This window comes from Triturus cristatus, chromosome 5_1 (genome assembly GCF_964204655.1).
Source record: "Triturus cristatus chromosome 5_1, aTriCri1.1, whole genome shotgun sequence".
Classification (NCBI taxonomy): domain Eukaryota; kingdom Metazoa; phylum Chordata; class Amphibia; order Caudata; family Salamandridae; genus Triturus; species Triturus cristatus.
This window is the reverse complement of record NC_140587.1, coordinates 517,034,648-517,054,878: the sequence shown is the minus strand read 5'-3', so window position 1 is coordinate 517,054,878 and position 20,231 is coordinate 517,034,648.

Below are 20,231 nucleotides of genomic sequence, written 5' to 3'. Positions count from 1 at the left end.
GGACGACACTCTGCTTAACAGAAGGTATTTGCTTTAGTCAGCGTTACACTTAATGGGATTTCTGTGGACGGCCATTGCTGGTCACGGTTTCGTTTTACCTGGTAGTGTCTAAATTTGTCTAAATTTGACTTTGAGATTTACTAGTTATTTGGCTACAACTAATGCGAGCGTATTCTTACTGCTTGACATGTTTTTTGGGTTTGACATTAATGTAATGAGCTGCTAGACGCACAATTTCTTCAATGCCGACTACTGAATGGCCAAAAATACTAATGCCAATATTCAAATACGCTAGTGACTAAGGGTAAGTGTATCGGATAGTGTGGTACCTGACAGGAGGTTTGTTTGATCCTAACTTTGATGGGAGAACTTACAGTACCAAGGCTGGCCAAAATTTGAACTACTCTCTCTCCGCGTTTTTACATGGAGTAAGAACTGCCAATAACAATCCTTAAACTTTGGATTATTAGCCTAAATGATTTCGATATTCACTTCTAAAATAAAACTTTTCTTATATATCCTAGGACCTTATCATGGTTCCTTAAGAAGATTCTACGGGAGACTTGAAGAACAGCAGAGCAAATTTAGCTCGCTGTGGACCGTGTAAGTGTTCTCCTTCAGATTTTAATTATTCTTTTAACCAGTTTGTTTCCAACATGGAGACAACTTTCTCCAAGACTAAGTTGGTCTATGTCTGCAGGTTGTATTCTAATGTACACACTCTTTTTGTTGTTCTTAGATGCTTTTATTGGGCTCGAACGACAAGTACTTCTGGATCTTAAAAATTAGTGTTTCTTAAACTCTTGAGTGCGTGTAAGTCACACATATATGATTTACTTACGTTTTAACAGGCTTGTTATTTTAGGTTTGTTCACTGTATATTACTGACCTATATCTACCCTCTCTATTTGTGTTACATGCAGTCACTACCAAACTGTGTAATATCACGTCTGGCTTATGGAAGCTGCAAATTTGACAGAATCTTGGAGGTTGTAAACGGCCCCCCAAAGCATTATATGCTTCACAACAGACTGTAAGACAATTATAGGTAAATGCTTGGCTTGTTTAAAGATCGGGAGAGGCAGGGTCATACCCGAACTCTCTTACTGCCAAATAGATTTTGTCCTTTACCGTGAGGACTGCTGCGCTCTTTTTTCTTTTTCCAACCACGTGTTTTGCGATCACAGGGGACAGTGAGGCTTGGATTCAACGGACTGCTCCCCGGGGACCTATGGGACACATAGGGAATCGGCCCATCATAGCCATCGACAATACTTCTTTGAACAATATTTTTGAAGGTGACAGAGCAATACATAAGCACTTTATTTATGTTTCTCTTTTTCGGGGCCGGCTTGTCTTCTAGATATCTGTATCCTCAACTTACTCAGGAAGGGGACACTGATTCACATACTCTACCTTTCATCTTAGATTGATTGACTTATGCTATGGTGTGTAAATATGATCACTCCTTGGTTCAGCCTGACCACTTCTCTATTGGGTATGACTATTTCTTCTGCCTTTGAGTTTGTTCTATGCTCCACACACTGTTTCTTTTCTTTCTTGTGTATGCCTTCTTCACTCACTTTTTGTCTTACACACTGAGGGTGAAATGGTTTTCAGGACCTGTTCTTAAATAGTCTCTCTGCCAATTGCGTTCAGTGTCTTTTATTGATATCTGATTTTTAAATCAAACTAAACTGGGTTCAGGAAGGATCTTCACTATACGAAGGATTGTAATAGGAATTTGGATATTAATCTCTAGGAACTACAATGCTTGTTTTATTATTATTCTACAGCCTTGAGGAAGTCACGGTGGTGACGAAACGTGCGTTGGCTGTTTCAGAAAGAATACTCTACGTGTCAAAAGCACTCATAAGAACTACAAGACTTGGGATATACATGCTGTCTGATGTTCTGTTCAAGTCTTTGATGTAATATGCTAAAATGATTTGCTTTGTGCTTTAAAATTATTAAACTAAATTCACAGCTTACACTTGTTGGTCTTGTGAAACTCCCCATGGGAATTGGTTCCTCTCTCTATGATTTGGTATTTGTAGTACGTATGATTAATTTCAAATTGAATGTGTGTTGTATATAAATCAGCTGAGTGCCGGGGTCTTCTCCTTTTGCTTTGATTACAGACCATGTGTGGCCTGTTTGACTGATATCCTTGGTAGTGGGATATCTGACCTCGATTGGCACCTTCCAAATATTTTGTCTCAATTTGGACACATTTGTTGTATTGAACTGCCCCACTAGCTGAAGTAAATAGCCTGAGTGATTGTGCGACTCATCATCCACCACTACCTTGTGTATGAACTATGACAAACAACATGTACACCTAGCAGACACAACAACACTATGTACTGTGGGAACCGTGGATAGCCATGTACACAAACCAAACATGGCATAGCACCTCTGCCACACAATGCAGAATGCGGGGAGAGATGATGATGATGATGGGGGGATTTATAGAGCGCGTAGTTACCCGGAAGCATCCCAGCGCTAAACCAGAACAGAGAGACTAGTGCGGGTACCAGAGAAATAGTTAGAAATGATTAAGGAAAGAGGTGGGTTTTCAAGAGTTTCCGAAACCGCAGATGGCAGGATTCAGCCCGTAGTTTCAAGGGGAGGGAATTCCACAGTTTAGTATTTACAGAGAATCGCCATCCTCCTGTGCGTACCTTTTTTACTCTGGGCATAGTGACCAGGCGTTCATGATCTGAACAGAGTGGTCTGTTGGCTGTGTAGGGTACGATTAAGTTCTTCAGAATGAGGGGCCCCTTACCCTGCAACAGTTTGTGTGCAATACATAAGGATTTGAATTTTACCCTTTCGCGTATCGGAAGCCAGTGCAGCAGTTTAAGTGCTGGTTTAGCTGACATTCTGACTGAGGTGCCCGTGAGAAGCCGTGCTGCAGCATTCTGGATCTGTTGGAGTTTGTTAAATGTGGTTTCCGGTGCACTCAGGAAGATAGCGTTACTATAGTCCAATCTGGACAGGATCAGTCCTTGAATCAGCAGCTTCCTAGAGGGCTGCGGAAGAAGTGGCAGAACTTTCCGAGCCGATCGGAGGAGGCCAAAACAGGCTCCTGGCATTTTTTTTGCTTGGGTCTTGAATGAAAGATCCTGTTCCATCCAGACCCCCAGGCTTTTGATCTCATTTTTTGGGGAGGGGGGCTCCCCCAGACAGGTGGGCCAGATGTTCGGAGGCAGTGTGGACCCTTTATGACCTAATAGCATAATTTCGGTCTTAGACCCATTCAGTTTTAGAGAGGATTCACACATCCAGTTATACATTTTTGATAGGCAAGAGTGGAGGGTGTCCGGGCACTGGGCAAGTTGGGATAAGGAGATGACCAGTTGGGTGTCGTCAGCGTAGCTCACGATTTTGATTCCGAACGGGGCAACCACCTCCTCCAGTGGGGCCATGTACACATTAAATAATGTGGGGCTTAAGGATGAGCCTTGTGGTACCCCACACTGGAGGGGAATTGCCACTGACTGTGAGTTACTCTCCCAGACCTGGAAGGTGCGGTTGCTAAGGAAGGAAGGAAGCCAGGACAAGGCTGTCCCTGCCACACCTATGTCTGTCAGTCGCTGAATTAGGACCTGATGATTAACAGTGTCGAAAGCTGCACTTAGGTCCAGGAGGATCACTGCCACTGATCCTCCTGAGTCCAAAATGCATCTGGCCTCCTCAACGACTGCCAGAAGGGCGGTGTCCGTACCCTGTCCAGGGCGAAAGCCAGTTTGTGAGTTCCGAAGAAGGCCATTGGACTCTAGGAAATGGGAGAGTTTTTGATTAACTAGTCTTTCTGTGACCTTGCTAAGTCCAGGGAGTAGTGAAATTGGCCTATAATTGGCCAATTCTGCCGGGTCTAGGAGAGGCTTTTTAAGAAGAGCTTTCACAATAGCTCTCTTCCAGCCAGGTGGAACCACTCCCTGTGAAAGCGAGGCATTAATGAGGTCAGTAACAGGTATAGAAATGGTGGTTGCAATCTGCTTCAGGATCCGCATGGGTACCGGATCGCTAGGAGAACCGCTTTTGATGTCGGCTAGAGTTTTGAGTACCTCGTCCACGGACACTGGACCAAAGGCATCGAGCTGAATGTCGGGTGTTGCTAGCTGACTGCTTATATCTATTCCATGATCGACTTGGGGCAGGGTGGCTAAGATGTTATGAGTTTTGGCGTCAAAGTAGTTCGCCAATTTGTTGCATTTGGCCCCTGAGATGTCTTGAGCCAGAGGGGGTTCAGGCACCTTGAGCAGTTCCTTGATGATTAGGAAAGTTTCTCTAGAGGAATTAGAAGAATTTTTAATTCTTTCGTCGAAGAATTGTCTCTTGGTGCTGCGCAGGGCAGCCTTATATGCTCTCATGGCGGTGCGATACTCATCTTTGCTGGATCCCGCCCAGTCTTTCCTCCAGGAACGCTCCAGCTTCTTACATCCTTTTCTTAGGAGTTTCGGCTCGGGCGTGTACCAGGGGGCAGAGTCAGCTCTCTTCTCCTTTTTCTGAATAATTTTCTTCTGGAGAATAGAGTCAAGTGAGTTGGTAAGCCAGTTTTCAAAGTTCATATCTGCAGCCACAGGGTCACGAACTTGAGGGGGGTGGGAATGTTCTAGATTGGAGATCCAATTCTCAACAGAGAGTTTGGACCAGACCCTATCCATGACACGCGTATTGGGGGGTTGTAGTGGGACGGCCACGACTTGCCAGAAAAAAGGGATCAGGAAGTGGTCTGTCCACGGGAGAGGATAGGGTGGTCTAGCTTTCAATGCGTGAGCGTTGGTGAAAATCGGGTCGAGCAAATGTCCTTTGTTATGTGTCGCCCATGTATTGACCAGTCCCAACTCATAGGATGTAAGGTCGAGGTGGAGGTCAGTCGCCACCAAGTCCAGAGGGTCATTAAAATGGAGATTGAGATCTCCCAAAATCATGAAATTAGGAGTAGAGGATGCCAGTACAGTGACAGTTTCCATCAGGGCACTAACAAAATGGTTAGGGCAGCCCGGTGGACGGTATACAAGTAGGCCAGAGAGGGAGACTGTAGGTGATATTTGTAAAGTGAAATAACAGCTCTCACAGTCTGCGATGCCGCTACCTTTTGCCCTACATACAAATTTATCCCTATATAATATTGCCAGACCGCCTCCTCTACCAACGGGCCTATTCTGAAAGTGGATTAGGAATCCTTGGTGGAGAACACGTACAATATCGGCCTCAGAATTGAGTGTCAGCCACGTCTCTGTGAGAAACAGTATATCTAGCTTGTGGTCCTGAAGTAGGAAGTTAATCTCTATGGAGTGTTTCAGGAGGGATCTACAGTTCAGGAGGGCCATTTGGAGGGAGTACTGTTCATTAATAGGGGGGGGTGAACTGCATAAGTCGCAGTTGAGGAATACCTTTTCTCCTTTATGTATATAATGGCAGTTAGTATTTTTAGAGAATCTGAGTAGCAGGAGGTCTCTTCGTGTATAGCTAAAGCGTCCCCCTATCGAATCGGGCATAGGTTCTGGCCCTAGGCTGGGCCCAGACGGGCTTACCTTTGGCACGCCTTCAGTGCGCGGGCGGCGCGCCCGCAGTGCGCGTCCGCTGCGCGTCCGGCCCAGGCACATTCTTATTGGGGAAGGGGGGGGCGTGGCCTCACTTCCCTCGCTAATGGCGGCAAAAAGAATTGGTCAGACCCGCGGCAGCGTTCACATCGGCTGCGCGGTGTAAGATCGGCGATTCTACAGGAGGGGGGAGTGCTCAGGGCAATGTGGAATCACAGGTAAAAATAACAGTTTTGATTATAAATGCTTTAAAAATTTTGAGCGTTTCTCCCGGCTTCCGCCTCAGGTGCGGTCTGTTTGGTTTGTTTTGGGAGTAAAATATGTGCGAAAGTGGCAAGTGATTCTCGATTATAAAAATATGCAATGCAAAGTGTTGAGGGGATGTGCCGGACAGACTTGAGTATGCAGAGCACAGACAGCTTACACCACCACGAGGCTGACGCTGTGGGCGAAGGTGGCTGCGAGAATAATGCTCTCAGCCTGCTGCTACCCAGAAACCGTCATGGCCGCTGCGACGCACATATGCCCCACAGTTCACCTTTTGACACCGCCGTATGTGAAAGAGGGCCCACCACGTGCCAGCGGAAGCTTTTGGGCCGAGGTCTGCGAGCTGGGAAGGCTCCTGAGATCAAGGCTGGCTACCGCAACACAGGCAGACAGCGCCCAGCCTGAGGCCCAACACCGTGAAGTGCTCAGAATACTACTAACACAGTAGTCGAAGAGGTACCAACCGTGGAACGGTGTCTTGATCCCACAATGGACAATGTTAGAACTGCATCTGAGAGTGCAGATGAAGGTACTCCTTTCGACCAGCTGTAACCAACTCTAGGTCCCAACAGTGGAACGGTGTCTTGATCCCACAATAGACAATGTTAGAACAACATCTGAGAGTGGAGATGAAGGTACTCCCTTCGACCAGGTGCAAGCAACTCTAGGTCCCAACAGTGGAACGGTGTCTTGATCCCACAATGGACGATGTCCAATATTACTTGCTGCTTGTGGGTTTTCACAGAAGTCCCTGCGTTGACGTGCATCAGACTCTGTGCTTCTGTAGCTAAGTGCTGCACATGATTATTGTGCTTGGTTGACACCAGTCGGTGGAGTACACCGTGGTACAGCAGGACCGAACAGTGGAACGGGGTCTTGATCCCAGAATGGACGATGGTAGAACTGCATCTGTGAGTGTAGATGAAGGTACTCCCTTTGACCAGGTGTAACCAACTCTAGGTCCCAACAGTCGAACGGTGTCTTGATCCCAGAATGGACGATGTCCGATATTACCTGCTGCTTGTGTGTTTTCACAGAAGTCCCTCCGTTGAGGTGCATCAGACTCTGTGCTTCCGTAGCTAATTGTTGCACATGATTATTGGGGTTGGGTGACTGCAGTCGGTGGAGTACACCGCGGTATAGCAGGTACGAAGAGTGAAACAGGGTCTTGATCCTACAATGTACGATGTTAGAACTGCATCTGAGAGTGGAGATGAAGGTACTCCCTTCGAACAGGTGCAACCAACTCTACGTCCCAACAGTGGAACGGTGTCTTGGTCCCAAAATGGACGATGTACAATATTACGTGCTGCTTGGTTTTCACAGAACTCCCTCCGTTGAGGTGCATCAGACTCTGTGCTTCCGTAGCTAATTGCTGCACATGATTATTGGGGTTGGGTGACTGCAGTCGGTGGAGTACACCACGGTACAGCAGGTCCGAACAGTAGAAAGGGGTCTTGATCCCACCATGGACGATGTTAGAAGAACTGTATCTGAGAGTGGAGATTAAGGTACTCCCTGTGACCAGGTGCAAGCAACTCCAGGTCCCAACAGTGGAACGGTGTCTTGATCCCAAAATGGACGATGTCCGATATTACTTGCTGCTTGGTTTTGACAGAACTCCCTCCGTTGACGTGCATCAGACTCTGTGCTTCCATAGCTAACTGCTGCACATGATTATTGGGCTTGGTTGACTGCAGTTGGTGGTGGTTCCGTGGTACAGGAGGTCGGAACAGTGAAACGGGGACTTGATTCTGTGATTGAGGATGTCAGAAGTTAAAGTTTGTGATGATTTCTGTGTACCCACTCCGATCAGGTGCAACCAACTGCGTGCTTTCGAATCCAACGGCACGTGGCTGTGAGGCGTTAATGACCACTGCCTCTGGCCTACGGTGTGGTCAGCAGGGCTCACAATTCAGATCGAGTGGTGATTGTTTAATTACAGAATCAAGTAGGCAACTAACTACAGTTTCTATTGAAATATACAAAATATCCTTTTAGTATACTTGCTTGAAGAAGTTTTTTAAGAGGCCTGATAGGTCTAGTACAATGACCAAATTCTTCTTGGTAGTGGTAAAGAACACTGAATAACAGTGTACACAGTGGACAGCAGAGATCGCAATTAGAATTGCTTTGATTTATTTATTGCAGAGTTTGTGTAATTTATGTTGTTGTATTTTGTGAACAGGACGTGAGAAAAAGTATTCATGGAAGACTGTGCTCACTACTGCCTTCAATTTACACTGCAGACAGCAGTGTTCACAATTCAGATTGAGTCACTATTGTAGATGATGCAGTCCTATAGGCAAAAGACATTGCTCCAGTGCGCTCTGTCCGCACCACGCATACGCATCATCACAGGGTCCGCACACGGTTTTTGTTGCTTCGCATACGGCAAAATGGGCAGCTCAAGTCAATGCTACGTGGATGTGGGCCCTTGCTGACTGCTCTCTGGCCTACACTACAGACAGCAGTGTTTACAATTCTGATTGAGTCGCTATTGTAGATGATGCAGTCCTGTAGGCAAAAGACATTGCTCCAGTGCGCTCTGTCCGCACCACGCATACGCATCATCACAGGGTCCGCACACGCTTTTTTGTTGCTTTGGTAACGGCAAACTGGGCAGCTCAAGTCAACGCCATGTGGCTGTGGGCCCTTGCTGACCGCTCTCTGGCCTACACTGCAGACAGCAGTGTTTACAATTCAGATCGAGTCGCTATTGCAGATGATGTAGTGTTGTAGGCAACAGAAATTGCTCCTAGTATGGCCCGCCCACAGCACGCATCATCGCTGGCTGTGCACATGCTGAAAGCTTTTGATGTGGCTATCTAAGTGCACTTGACTTGATGGACCCCTTATGATACAATCTTTTTGTGTATTATTTCAGATCTACTGGCTGTATCTTAGTATACCACAAGTTATGGTTGTTTTACGATAGAATCGTTTCTGTATTATTTCACATCTAGTGTCCCTACCTCACTGCAGCACAAACTATTGGCCCTTTTATTATTGAATCTCTGTGTGTGAGTCAATGATTACTGTTGTAGTTGATGCTAGCAACAACCATTCCCTGAGGGCTGGTTTACACTCACCCCACACGCATCCAGCACATACGTCACTGGATATGTGACCCTGGTAATAAAAAGGAGTCGAGTGATGTCATCAGTGATGTCACTGACCATGTCATGAGTGATGTAATATGTGACATCATCACCACTGAATTGCGGGCGCGCGAGTTATAGTTAGCTCATCTAACTATAACGGGTGAATTTCTCTGGTTTTATATGAGTCAAATGTTCAACTAACTATAACGTCCCTGAAACCTATGTTTTTTTCAGTGAATTTCTAAGGTTTTTTTAAATGCTAATTCCTAACTATAACATCTGTAAAACCCATGGTTTTTTCAGTGATATATATATATAATCCCATGGGAAAAAAGATTTATAATAGCAACAATAGATGTAACATCCCTATATACATCAATTCTCCATGAGTATGGAATATCAACTGGAAAACATTTCCTAGAAAAAAGATCAATAAATCTCTTAGAACATTCAGAAATGTTATTGGAAATGTTAACATATTGGCTAACCCATAACGTATTTCTCTTCAAAGGAGACCTCTTTCAACAAAAACAGGCAACCGCCATGGGTACATCTTTTGCGCCCACTTATGCCAATCTGCTAATGGCACTATGGGAGACTGAAATCATGAATGGTCAGGAGAAGTTGAATATCAAATTCTGGACAAGATTCATTGATGATCTTTTCATGATATGGGAGGGAAATCAAAGAGATCTTAAAAACTTCATAAAGTCATTGAATAACAACAAGTACAACCTGTCATTTATACCCACAATTAGCGAACTGAGTGTCATCTTCTTAGATGTGGAAGCGTTAGCTAAAAATCTAAAACTCCATACAAAAATACACAGAAAACCAACTTTGTGCAACAGTATCCTCCACACAAATAGTGTACATCCCAAAAAATCTAAAGTGGAGCATACTGTATGGAGCGATGCTCGGACTGAAAAGAAACTGCTTAGAAGCAACTGATACTGAACTTCAATTGGAGGAAATGAGTAATCGTTTTCTCGAAAGTGGCTACCCATTAGAAGTAATCAAAACTGCAAAAACCTAAGTTAGGCAAAAACCAAGAAATGAATGTTTAACACCACAAATAAAAACTCAGAAGAAAGACAATGGAGACAACAAAAATAAACGGCTGATCATAGATTTTAATAATAAAAATAAAGAGTTAAAAGAAAACATACAAAGAAACAGGAAAATTCTGGTTCTAGATGAAACCTTAAGAAAGAAAAACTGTCTCTGAATCCAATCAAAATATGTGGCATACATATTAGAATGCCCTTCTTGGAAACAATATGTAGGAAGAACGATAAACAAATTGAAATTATGAATTCTTCAACATCTGCGTGCTATCGAAAATAAAGACTTCTCCTACTCAATTGCTAATCATTTTATTGACCTTCATGCAAGTGATAGCCAACAACTGAAGTACATTGGTATAAAACTTGTGAAACAAAAAGAACAGGGAGGTGACAGAATTTCAAACCTGAGACGGACAGAATCTCGCTTCATTTTAGCCATTGGGACAGGAAACCCTTTTGGACATAACTAGAATGCAAAACTGCACATACATCTGTAGAAATTAAATCAATCCAAGAAAATTATCCTTTTTTGTCACCACCCTCTCACAATTGTTTCAAAACAAAAAAGCTTCATAACAAGAAAACTCAGAACTCTAGGAAACATAACAACAGGAAGATGTAGAATGATGCTTTCTTTAAATAATATTGACTTAAATACACTAGCATTTTATGAATACACATATAAGGGAATTGATTGTTAGAACTAACAAGATAGAAACCCTCATGAAATTTGGTAATAAAAAGTTAACAATCTTTTAGAATTATGATAATGGAATGATATAGGAACTAATTATAATGTACTTTACTTTTAATTGAGAAAGAGAACGTTAATATTTAATGAAATACAATAGAAACGTTTCTCACCTATATACCTTCAATTGCACAGATCACTTCAATACTGAATTTCATTAATAGTTGATACATGTATATAATTCTTAAAATTCTAATTCAGTCCAACTTTGCAAACTTTTTTATGCCATAACCAATATGAATTTCTTGGGACTATTTAATCTTAATCTTATTGTAGAATTATTGTATCAAATTCCCATTACTTTTTGAAAAAAATATGCATCTGCACTTTATGCCATAAGAAGGAACATATTGAAATTAATTGTATCTACTTTACAAGCACACTTTAAAATGGCTGACAAAACTTGCCATTAATTGAATATGGGGATCAGAAATCTAGTGATGTACTACAATGAAAAGCAATGATGGGTTAATGCACATGAGCATTTTAAAGGTGCTCTACAGGAAGGGACTGTGTGGTCCAGTAGAAGGCTGGGACTCGAAACGCGTAGACCGTCCGTATTTTGTTTGCACTATGGTTTGGTAAAAAATAATCAAAAAGAGTACCTCTCTTTCAATGTGCCGTGAATCTTTTTGCCGTGTGGAGTAGTAGCAAGGATTGTGGAGCATATATATATATATGACCTGAAAGCCAACAAGGTTGGGGCACCACTGGGTGTTTGGAAGTCCCTCACTTTTACGGACTCCCGCATTAGACTACGTTGACCAGCATGCACCTGGACCCAGGGAATCACGAGATGCACTACCCCCTTTTTTCAACAGAGGCGGGGTTGGAACATCCAGCCAATGAGAGGCGTCACAGGACATCAAATGACCCCCAGGTGAGACGCTCTGTTTGGAAACCGGCACTGATGAAAGCTTACCGGCTGAAACGCGTCTGCCAAGCGTTTCTGAACATTTGCAGTTTTTGTGCTTTTCTTCAACTTTGGAATAAATCCTTCTTGTGCATCCCAGCATATGTCGGCCTCATTCTTCGTGTGGAGTGAGATTTGGACTCTATGTTTAAACCAGGAGCAGGCACTGGTTACCGGCATGCCCTCTCGGTCTGGAGCTACGCGCACGCCAGCATCTTTTGGACTGTGTATTCAAGTACAGCGCCTCCCCCCCTATGCGGATACATCAGCACTGTGTTCCGCATTGGGAGAGAGGATGCAGCATTGGCTGCAGGGAACACACAATCAGGTTCCTTTTCAACATCTTCAATTTGGTTCCGGGATGCTGAGGGTAAACGTGACCTGAAAGCCAACAAGGTTGGGACACCACTGGGTGTTTGGAAGTCCCTCACTTTTACGGCCTCCCGCATTAGACTACGTTGACCAGCATGCACCTGGACCCAGGGAAGCATGAGATTCACTACCCCCTTTTTTCAACAGAGGCGGAGTTGGAAGTGGAACATCCAGCCAATGAGAGGCGTCACAGGACATCAAATGACCCCCAGGTGAGACGCTCTGTTTGGAAACCGCACTGATGAAAGCTTACCGGCTGAAACGCGTCTGCCAAGCGTTTCTGAACATTTGCAGTTTTTGTGCTTTTCTTCAACTTTGGAATAAATTAGGCCTGGGCAAAAATTTCGTTCCGTTCGCGGAAATTGCGATAATTTGACATTTTTGCGTTCCGCGGAGAGCGCGAAAATGTCAAAAATTCCGGTTTCCGCAGCTTGGCGATAATTTGTTTCTTGCTCGCGCTGTAAAATGATACATTCTCGCGCGCGCGCGATCGCCTTACCTGAATCCCTGCGTTCGCCGACAAGTTTTCTTGATCCGGTCGCGTTCTCCATGAGATGTTGTATTGTTTTTAGCCATTTGCGCTGTCTCGCGACAGTTCGCGCCCGCAGTGACGTCATGCGTCGCGCGATCACGTCTTTCTTCTCGCAATCATGCACCGCGAGAACAACTCAAAACAAGATGGCCGCGCCCGCAAGCAACCACATGGGTAAGTTGGCGACCCGCAACCATGCAGAAAATCTCGCGAACATGCCGGAAAAAAACTTCCGCATCTTCGCGATATTTCTGCTTGTTTGCGATAATTTTAAACATTCTCGTGATAATTTGCGAAGGTTAATTCCGCAAATTCCGCCCACCCCTAGAATAAATCCTTCTTGTGCATCCCAGCATATGTCGGCCTCATTCTTCGTGTGGAGTGAGATTTGGACTCTATATATATATATATATATACATTGACAAAACCATAGGTTTCAGGTACGTTATAGTTAGAAATTAGCATTTAAAAAACCTTAGAAATTCACTGAAAAAAACCATAGGTTTCAGGGACGTTATAGTTAGTTGGACATTTCACACGTACAAAACCAGAGACATTCTGCCGTTATAGTTAGTTCAGCTAACTATAACTTGCACCCCCGCAATGCACTGCTGATGACATCACATATTACATCATTCATGACATGGTCAGTGATATCACTGATGACATCACAGTATGAGTGACTGTATGGGTGAGTGAGTGGATGGGTGTGTAGACCTAAGAATTAGTGAGTGAGTATGTAGGTATTGGTGCTGGAGTGTGTTAGAAATGGGATTTCTGGTTGGCTAAGGTTTGCACCCAAGCCAGGCAGAAACCACCACTCTAGTCAGGACAAGGGAGTTACACTCCTAAAATAACCCCTGCTCACCCCCTTGGTAGCTTGGCACGAGCAGTCAGGCTTATCTTGGAGGCAGTGTGTAAAGCATTTACAAAACCAACAGTAATACAATGTAAGCACTACAAATGGACACCACACCAGTTTTAAAAAAATATCCAATATTTTTATATAAACAAGACCAAATACGATAAAAATCCAGCATACAGTACTTCAAAAATAGTTACTTCTCAAAATGTCTTTAAGTTGCAAAATTTGTTGAAAAACACAGTTCGTACGAGTCGGTAGCTCGGTCCGAACCTACCGCAATGCTGAAAACAACAGAGTCTCGCAGTTTCCGCTAAACGTGTCGGTAGGGGCCAGCAACAGCGGGACAGATTTGTTCACAGTACATTTCTTAGTGTGACCCACACGGCGGTGCAAGTCGGTCTTGGTGTCCGTCGTGGTTGCGATGCAAAGTGGAAGTGGTGCACGGTACGGTGTCCCTCGATGCGGTGCGAGCAGCGGCTCGGTGACGATCGTGCAGACGGCGTCGGTGAGACCAAGGCTTGCGGTGCAGGGTGAGTCGGTGCTCGATGCAGTGCTGGCAGGTTGCGGTGCAGGTGACAGAGCCGGTTGTGGGGTTCGTCGCGGTCATGGTGCAAGGTGGAAGCGGTGCTAGGTGCGGTGTCCCTCGATGCGGTACAGACAGCGGCTCAGTGACGATCGTGTAGACAGCGTCGGTGAGACCAAGGCTTACGGTGCAGGTTGAGACGGTGCTCGATGCGGTGCTGGCAAGTTGCGGTGCAAGCGACAGAGCCGCTTGGTGGGAATTGGCGCTGGCCGAGCTGGACAGCTGTGCATGACGAGACGGTCACGGGTGTCGAGCCAGCAGCGACCGTGTCGGTGAACCCAGGCCAGCGAAGTGAAGCGAGGCGATGCAGGTTGCGGTGTCTCTCGATGCGGTGCAGGCAGCGGCTCGGTGACAGAGTCGGTGAGACCAAGGCTTGTGGTGCAGGGCGAGTCGGTGGCAACTGAAACAGCGGTTCCAGGAGCGGTACCCAGAGGTTGGTGAAGTCTTTGCAGTCCCTGAGACCTCTTAACAGGAGGCCAGCTCAGTTCAGGCCCTTGGAGATACTCAGCACAAGTAGAGAAAGTTCAGTCCAGTCCTTTCACTGCCCAAGGCAGAAGCAGCAGCTGCAGGCCAACCCAACAAAGCAACAACACAGCAAAGGGGCAGTTCTCCTCCTCTCAGCTCTTCCAGCTCTTCGTCTTGGCAGGTTCCTTGATTCCAGCGAGATCTGTGAAGTCTTTTCTATCCCTGAGACTTCCAACAGGAGGCAAGCTCTACTTCAAGCCCTTGGAGAAAATTCTAACAGCAGGATGATGACAGTACAGTCCAGTCCTTTCCCTATCCAAGACAGAAGCAACCACTGCAGGCCAACTCCACAACATGCAGCATAGGGACAGTACTCCTCCTCCAGCTTTCCCGGTCCTTCTTCCTGGCAGGTTCCTTAGTTCAGAAGTAATTTAAATTCTTGGGATCAGGGTCCCACTACTTATACCCCAAAATCTTTTGTCCTCTGAGGGCACAGGGGCCTTTGCCTAGTCCAAACCGGTTCTGGTCAGTCCTGGAGCACTTTGTTTACATGACTCCTTCTTTCCTTTCAGAGTGCAGGGCAGAGACATCAGACGCCCCACAGTAGGTGGAGCCAGCATTGTGGAGGAAAGGCACAGCCCTGGAGCACTCTGTTGACATGATTCTTTCTCTCCTTTCACAGTGCAGGGCAGAGACATCAGACGCACCACAGGGAATGGAGCCAGCACTGTGGGGGGCAGGCACAGTCCTATTCAGGTCCCAGGTGCAACTCCTCCCTCCCATCTAGATGCAGATCTCTCTATTCACCACTGGGCGGACTCACCCTGTCTCTTAGAATTCCCTAGCCCTATCACTCAAACTCCAGACAGGGAATACACAACCTAGCAGAGGCAGGTTTGGATAGTTAGACAAGAAAATACCTACTTTCTAAAAGTGGTATTTTCAAACACAGAATGTTAAAACCAACTTTACTAAAAGATGTATTTTGTCATTCTGATGTCAGGCATACTAAATTCGAATTTCTACCTTGTTCCCTGAGTCAGTTAGGATTATAAGATGTAATAATCAAACTGCCCATTCTGGCCTATGGAGAACAGGTAGCCTTGCAATAGTGAAAAACGAAAATGGCTGTAATTCACTATTAGGACATGCCACACCCACCAGGGCATGTCCCACCTTTCACATACAATGCACCCTGCCCACTGGGGTACCTTGGGCCTACCTTAGGGGTGACTAACATGTAGAAAAGGGAAGGTTTAGGGACTTGAAAGTGTGCCAGGTCAACATGGCAGCCCCAGGCTGCACACAGGCTCTGCAATGGCAGGCCTTAGACACACTTTACAGGCTGTTTGCGTGGGTGGCACAATCCAGTGTTGCAGCCCACCAACAGCATTTGAGTTATAGGCCCTGGCACTCGCAGTGCACTTTACGAGGGACTGACACGTAAATCAAATAGCCAATCATGGAAACACCAATCAAAACACAGTTTACACAGAGAGCATATGCATTTTAGCACTGATCAGCAGTAGTGAAGTGCCCAGAGTCCTAAAACCAACACACACAGGTCAGGAAAAAATAGGAGGAAAAAGCAATAAGTTTAGGGATAACTCTGCAAAAAGGGCCATTTCCAACAGAGTGTCTATGGTTTTGAGAATGGCAGTCTGTAATTTAAAGTGGGTGTATCAAAGGTTATAGTAGGTTATATTAGGGGGTGAGGAGATGCTTCCAATTATTACATGGATGATGTCATCAGTGATGTCATCAGTGATGTCATTTGAGATGTCATCAGTGATGTCATCAGTTATGTCACTGACCATGTCATTAGTGATGTAATATGTGATGTCATCAGCAGTGCATTGCGGGGGCACGTGTTATAGTTAGCTGAACTAACTATAACAGCCAAATTTCACTGGTTTTATACAAGTGAAATGTCCAACTAACTACAAGGTCCCTGAAACCTGTGTTTTTTTTAGTGAATTTCTAAGGTTTTTAAATGCTAATTTCTAACTATAACGTCCCTGAAACCTGTGTTTTTTTTTAGTGAATATATATATATAAATTAATTTCCCAACTTACAACTCGCTAGGGGGCGCGTTTGCACAATGGTGAAGGAAGGGGGCGGGGCCTGAGGTAACATGTGTGCAAACACGCACTGTGGCGCGTTTTAAGTTGGAGAATTACTTCCTCTTCAATTCTGAGGGTCACTGGGGGCCAACTAGCCCACCAGGTACCTCCAGTATGTGCCAGAGAGCTGCGTTGCAGAGAGGTGTTCTGAGGCCACGCCCCTTTTTACAACACTCTGCAACGCAGCTCCGTGGCGTTAACTGGAGATTCCTGGTGGGCTAGTTGGCCCCCAGGGGACCTCAGGATTGAAGAGGAATTAATTCCCCAACTTAAAACGTGCCACAGGGTGTGTTTGCACATATGTCACCTCAGGCCCTGCCCCCTCCCTTCACCACTGTGCACTGGGGCTTGGGGGTCCATCATGGACCCCCCAATTTTAATAATTAGAGCCCTGGGGAGGTGGCGGTCCCCGGGGCTTGTGGGGGGCTCGAGTCCCCCCACACAGGCTTAATTAAAAAAATAGGAGCCCCGGGGGTGGCGGTCCCCAGGGCAGCAGGGACCGCCAACCGCCATGTGGCCCCCCCACAAATGTACTAATAAAAGCCCCGGGGGTGGCGGTCCCCGGGGTTTAGGGGGGCTTGGATGCCCACCCACAAAAAAAATCAAAGCCCCGGGAGGTAGTGGTCCCCGGGGATGCAGGGGGGCCATGTGCCCCAGCAAATCTTTCTGCAAAGCCCCGGTGGTGGCGGTCCCCGGGGCAGTGTGGGGGGCACTTTTTTTCTGCCCCTGGAACCTGGCCCCCTCGGGGGCTTTATTTAAATGAAGCGCAGGGGACCGCGCTTCGTTTTTTTTATTTTTGCAGCCGGATCCACAGATCCTCTGCGCATCCTGCGATCCTCGTGGGACCCCCTGAGCAGGCCTAGGGGGTCAGGGTGTTTCTACCGTGCCCCCTTTTCATGTTTTGCGCATTTGTTTTTTGCTTTTCTTGTGCCTCGGTAGTGGCTGCCAACACTTCCTGGATTGAAGTGTTGACAGCCAATTAGCATGAAGCTTGTGATCGGGAGGGTGCGCGGATCCTCCGTGCCTCTAGATATCACAATCTTTATTTCTTAATTTCTCAAAAACTACTGAACGGATTTGCACCATTTTTGGAAAAGTCGCTTTCTGAGCCAAGCAGTACCTTTTTGCCAAATTTGGTGTAAATCCGTTTAGCAGTTTTCGTAAAAAAACAATGAAATTCCCCCGTTATAGTTAGTTCAGATGACTATAACTCGCGCGACCGCCACTATCACAAGGATGATGTCATCAGTGATGTCATGAGTGATGCCACTGACCATGTCATGAGTGATGTAATATGTGACGTCATGAGCAGTGGATTGAGGGCGCGCGAGTTATAGTTATCTGAACTAACTATAATGGGGGAATTTCATTGGTTTTTTACGAGTGAAATATCCACCTAACTATAACATGTGTGAAACCTATGGTTTTTTAAGTGAATGTAGATATATATATATATATACATATATATATATATATATATATATATATATATATATATATATATATATATTATCTACTGGCGGTCGCCAGTAGATAGTTATAGTTAGGACCATGTTTCCATAGGAAATCCGCAACATTCTATTTAGAATAACTTTGGCGCCGGTCGACGAATCCTCGCGAAATTTTCAAAACTAATGGGGCGCTACGCTTCGCTCCTACCCTGAAAGTCTCGGGGGGATTCGTCAAGCGGGGGCTGAGAAAAAAGGGGGGTCACAAAACGCGTTTTCCCTATGCATTTTTCCATAGGACCTTTAGACACAGCTACAGCCCGAACGGCTGAACAGAGTTACTTGAAATTTGGCAGAGAGGTAGTCTACAGGTGAAGGATGTGCCTTTTGTAGGTGTGGTGTAAATCTGTTCAGTATTTCCTAAGAAAATAGCATTTAAATCAATATATATATCTGTAAGCGCGCTCCGAGCGCGCACCGTAAGCTTACCGTACGCGTACGGTGCCGTGCGCGAGCGCGATTCTGATTGGCTGTTAGATCTTAGTAAACATTCGAATCGGTCGAAACCAGGAAGTGTCGGCCGCCATTTTCTCTCTCGCACTCTGAGGGGGGGAGGAAAAACAAAGTTGGATAACATGAAAAGGGGCAGGCTAGACAGCTCCTAACCACCTAGCCTTGGTTAGGGTGTCCCAAAAGGACCCCCAAGGCCAAAAAGTTCAATTTTTTTTTTTTTTTTTAAACGCCGAATGCGCTTACCGTACGCGTACGGCCAAAAATCAATGAAAAAAAAACAAACTCCACTTATTCCCCCCCCCCGTGTGCAAAAGGTGCCCCCAGTGCACCTTTTGTGCATGGCATATCAGTAATTAGAACATTTAATAGACAACCTTTCACAACGAAGCGCATAATATGTCCTCCGTGTGCGGACGGTGCGCGAAGCGCATCGTGCGTACATGGCCCATCCAGCGTAACGTGGGCACACGGTGCGCGTAGTGCACCGCGTGCCCACCGTGCGTGCATGCATGGCACTAACTGCGTAAAGTGCGCGCACGGAACGAACTGCATGAAGTGGGCGCGCACGGCACGAACGGTGTAAAGTAACTTAGCATTTAAAAAACCGTACAAATTCACTGAAAAAACCATAGGTTTCACACATGTTATAGTTAGGAATTAGCATTTAAAAAACCTTGCAAATTCACTGAAAAAACCATAGGTTTCACACAAGTTATAGTTAGCTGTACATTTCACTCGTAAAAAACCAATGAAATTCCACGTTATAGTTAGTGCAGGCAACTATAACTCACGCGACCGCAATCCTCTGCTGATGCTAATACTGTATTTAGACACTTATTTGCCCATGTCTTCTTCCATTAAATTTTAGCTATACATATATTACAAATATTTTTTTTTCATAAAGACACATATGTCATCAGCAGAGGATTGCGGTCGCGTGAGTTATAGTTGCCTGCACTAACTATAACGTGGAACTTCATTGGTTTTTTACGAGTGAAATGTACAGCTAACTATAACTTGTGTGAAACCTATGGTTTTTTCAGTGAATTTGCAAGGTTTTTTAAATGCTAATTCCTAACTATAACGTGTGTGAAACCTATGGTTTTTTCAGTGAATATATATATATATATATATATATATATCAAGCTCCTTACTTTCCAGTAAATTAGGGCCAGCACTCACGTTGGGTATAAACTTTTACGGTTTATTCACGAGACTCAAAGTAACAACAAACGCGTTTCGGCGTCAGCCTTCGTCAGTGTCGACAAGCGCCGTTCCCGTGGTAACTTAAATTCAAACCAAATACACGTAATGGACAAAGGACTACTGCTCAATTTCGAGCGCCATCTTGTAACATGTTATTCTTCACACGTATTGCTTCAAAATAATAGTAATTCAGCCCGATGTAATGGTCTGGTCAAAATATATCATAATTCATTCAAAACCACGATTAATAAGTAAGTCGCTTCACAAGCCGTGAGTCATAGCGCGTAAATTCAATAACATAATTACATCCTAGATGGAATCGCGCTATTTTCCTCCACCACCAGTACATAATTAATGGCAAAAACATTTCCATTGGGATAGATCTAACACATGGCATGGAATCTATCTCAGACTTTAGTTAGTGGTACATTAAAATTATATGTTACAATCATTTTCTATAGAGAAC